Source organism: Coturnix japonica, unplaced genomic scaffold (genome assembly GCF_001577835.2).
Source record: "Coturnix japonica isolate 7356 unplaced genomic scaffold, Coturnix japonica 2.1 chrUnrandom575, whole genome shotgun sequence".
Lineage (NCBI taxonomy): Eukaryota > Metazoa > Chordata > Aves > Galliformes > Phasianidae > Coturnix > Coturnix japonica.
In genome coordinates this window covers 24829-28238 of record NW_015439949.1, presented here as the reverse complement: position 1 = coordinate 28238, position 3410 = coordinate 24829, and the positions used below count along the sequence as shown (strand labels likewise).

Below are 3410 nucleotides of genomic sequence, written 5' to 3'. Positions count from 1 at the left end.
ATGGGGCTCTATGGGGTCTATGGGGTCTCTAAGGGGCTCTATGGGGTCTATGGGGCCTATGGGGTCTATGGGGTCTATGGGGCTCTATGGGGTCTCTATGGGTCTCTATGGGGTCTATTGGGCTCTATGGGGTCTATGGGGCTCTATGGGGCTCTATAGGGTCTATTGGGCTCTATGGGGTCTATTGGGGTTTGTGGGTCTCTATAGGTTATGGTGCTCTATGGGGTCTATGGGGTCTGTAAGGGGCTCTATGGGGTCTATGGGGTCTCTATGGGGTCTATGGGGTCCCTTTGGGGTCACTTCTGTCCCCCCCAGGTCCCGGCGCTCCATTGGACTCCAACAGAGACAAGTAAGTGGGGGATCAATGGGGTCAATGGGGTCTATGGGGTCTATTGGGGTCTATTGGGATCTATGGGGTCAGTGGGGTCTATGGGGTCAATGGGGTCTATTGGGGTCTATTAGGGTCTATTGGGGTCTATTGGGATCTATGGGGTCAGTGGGGTCTATGGGGTCAATGGGGTCTACTGGGGTCTATTGGGGTCTATTGGGGTCTATGGGGTCCATTGAGTTCAATGGGGTCTATGGGATCAATGGGGTCTATGGGGTCTATTGGGGGCTATTGGGATCAATGGGGTAAATAGGATCAATGGGGTCTATGGGGTCAATGGGATCTATGGGGTCTATTGGGATCAATGGGATCTATGGGATCAATGGGGTAAATAGGATCAATGGGGTCGATGGGGATCAATGGGGTCTCTATGGGGTCTATGGGATCAATGGGGCTATTGGGGTCTATGGGGTCAATGGGGCTATTGGGGTCTATGGGATCAATGGGGCTATTGGGGTCTATGGGGTCAATGGGGGCTATTGGGGTCAGGGGGGATCAATGGGGTCTCTATGGGGTCTATGGGATCAATAGGATCAATGGGGTTCAGTGGGGTCAGTGGGGCCAATGGGGTCATTGGGGTCAATTGGGTCTATTGGCGTCTATGGGGTCAATGGGATCAATGGGATCAATGGGGTCTATGGGGTCCATTGAGTTCAATGGGGTCTATTGGGGTTTATTGGGGTTTATTGGGGTCTATGGGGTTTATTGGGGTCTATTGAGGTTTATTGGGGTCTATTGGGGTCTATTGGGGTCTATTGGGGTTTATTGGGGTCTATGGGGTCCATTGAGTTCAATGGGGTCTATTGGGGTTTATTGGGGTTTATTGGGGTCTATGGGGTCTATTGGGGTCTATTGGGGTCTATTGGGGTTTATTGGGGTCTATTGGGGTCTATTGGGGTTTATTGGGGTCTATGGGGTCCATTGAGTTCAATGGGGTCTATTGGGGTCTATTGGGGTCTATTGGGGTTTATTGGGGTTTATTGGGGTCTATTGGGGTCTATGGGGTCCATTGATTTCAATGGGGTCTATTGGGGTTTATTGGGGTCTATGGGGTCCATTGAGTTCAATGGGGTCTATTGGGGTTTATTGGGGTCTATTGGGGTCTATTGGGGTCTATTGGGGTCTATGGGGTCCATTGAGTTCAATGGGGTCTATTGGGGTCTATTGGGGTTTATTGGGGTTTATTGGGTTCTATTGGGGTCTATTGGGGTCTATTGGGGTCTATGGGGTCCATTGGAGTCTATTGGGGTCTATTAGGGTCTATTGGGGTCTACTGGGGTCTATTGGGGTCTATTGGGGTTTATTGGGGTCTACTGGGGTCTATGGGGTCCATTGATTTCAATGGGGTTTATTGGGGTCTATTGGGGTCTATGGGGTCCATTGATTTCAATGGGGTCTATGGGGTCTATGGGGTCTATGGGGTCGATTGATTTCAATGGGGTTTCTTTGTTGCTGACCCTACAGGCCGACGTTGGATCAGCCCCAAAGCAGCTTCCAGATCATCCCCCCTGTGCGATGTCAGTGCGGCCCCATAGCGACCCCATAACATCCCTTATGGGGTCCCTTATGGGGTCCCTTATGGGGTCCCTTATGGGTTCCCCTATGGGGTCCCCTATGGGGTCTCTTATGGGATGTCCCTTATGGGGTCTCTTATGGGGTCCCTATGTTGTCCCTTATGGGTTCCCTTATGGGGTCCCTTATGGGATGTCCCTTATGGGGTCCCCTATGGGGTCCCCTATGGGGTCTCTTATGGGATGTCCCTTATGTGATGTCCCTTATGGGGTCCCTTATGGGGTTCCCTTATGGGGTCCCCTATGGGGTCCCTTATGGGGTCCCTTATGGGATGTCCCTTATGGGGTCCCTTATGGGGTCTCTTACGGGGTCCATTATGGTGTCCCTTATGGGGTCCCATATAACCCCATATCCCCCCATATAACCCCCCCATCTGACCCCATAACCCCTATGGGGTCCCTTATGGGGTCCCTTATGGGGTCCCTTATGGGGTCCCTTATAGTGTCCCTTATGGGGTCCCTTATGGGGTCCCCTATGGGGTCTCTTATGGGGCCCCTTATGGGGTCTCTTATGGGATGTCCCTTATGGGGTCCCTTATGGGGTCCTTTATGTTGTCCCTTATGGGGTCCCTTATGGGGTCCCTTATGGGGTCTCTTATAGTGTCCCTTATGGGGTCCTTTATGTTGTCCCTTATGGGGTCCCCTATGGGGTCCCTAATGGGTTACCTTATGGGGTCCCTTATGGTGTCCCCTATGGGGTTCATTATGGGGTCCCTTATGGGATGTCCTTTATGGGGTCCCTTATGGGTCTCTTATGGGTTCCCTTATGGGGTCCCTTATGGGGTCCCTTATGGGGTCCCTTATGGGGTCCATTATGGGATCCCTTATGGTGTCCCTTATGGTGTCCCTTATGGGGTCCCTTATGGGGTCTCTTATGGGGTCCCTTATGGGGTCCCCTATGGGGTCCCTTATGGGGTCTCTTATGGGGTCCATTATGGTGTCCCTTATGGGGTCCCATATAACCCCATATCCCCCCATATAACCCCCCATCTGACCCCATAACCCCTATGGGGTTCCTTACGGGGTCCCTTATGGGGTCTCTTATGGGGTCCCATATAACCCCCCTCATCTGACCCCGTAACTCCTATGGGGTTCCTTATGGGATGTCCCTTATGGGGTCCCTAATGGGTTCCCTTATGGGTTCCCTTATGGGGTCCCTTATGGGGTCTCTTATGGGGTCCCTTATGGGGTCCCTTATGGGGTCTCTTATGGGGTCCCTTATGGGGTCCCTTATGGGGTCTCTTATGGGGTCCCTTATGGGGTCCCTAATGGGTTCTCTTATGGGGTCCCTTATGGGTCCCTTATGGGGTCCCTTGTGGGGTCCCTTGTGGGGTCCCTTATAGTGTCCCTTATGGGGTCCCTTATGGGGTCCCCTATGGGGTCTCTTATGGGGCCCCTTATGGGGTCTCTTATGGGGTCCCTTATGGGATGTCCCTTATGGGGTCCCTTAT

The 3410-nt window shown here is 52.6% G+C and overlaps 1 long non-coding RNA gene across 1 annotated transcript in view; it reads left to right on the top strand.

The window, feature by feature from the left end:
* Nucleotides 1-252: 252 nt before the first annotated feature.
* The window catches only part of LOC107307386, a 27850-nt gene continuing 24692 nt past the window's right edge, over nt 253-3410 (top strand). The window contains exons 1-2 of the long non-coding RNA XR_001552390.2: nt 253-349; nt 1853-1905. This is a non-coding gene — a long non-coding RNA (uncharacterized LOC107307386). The remainder of the gene's footprint in view (nt 350-1852; nt 1906-3410) is intronic.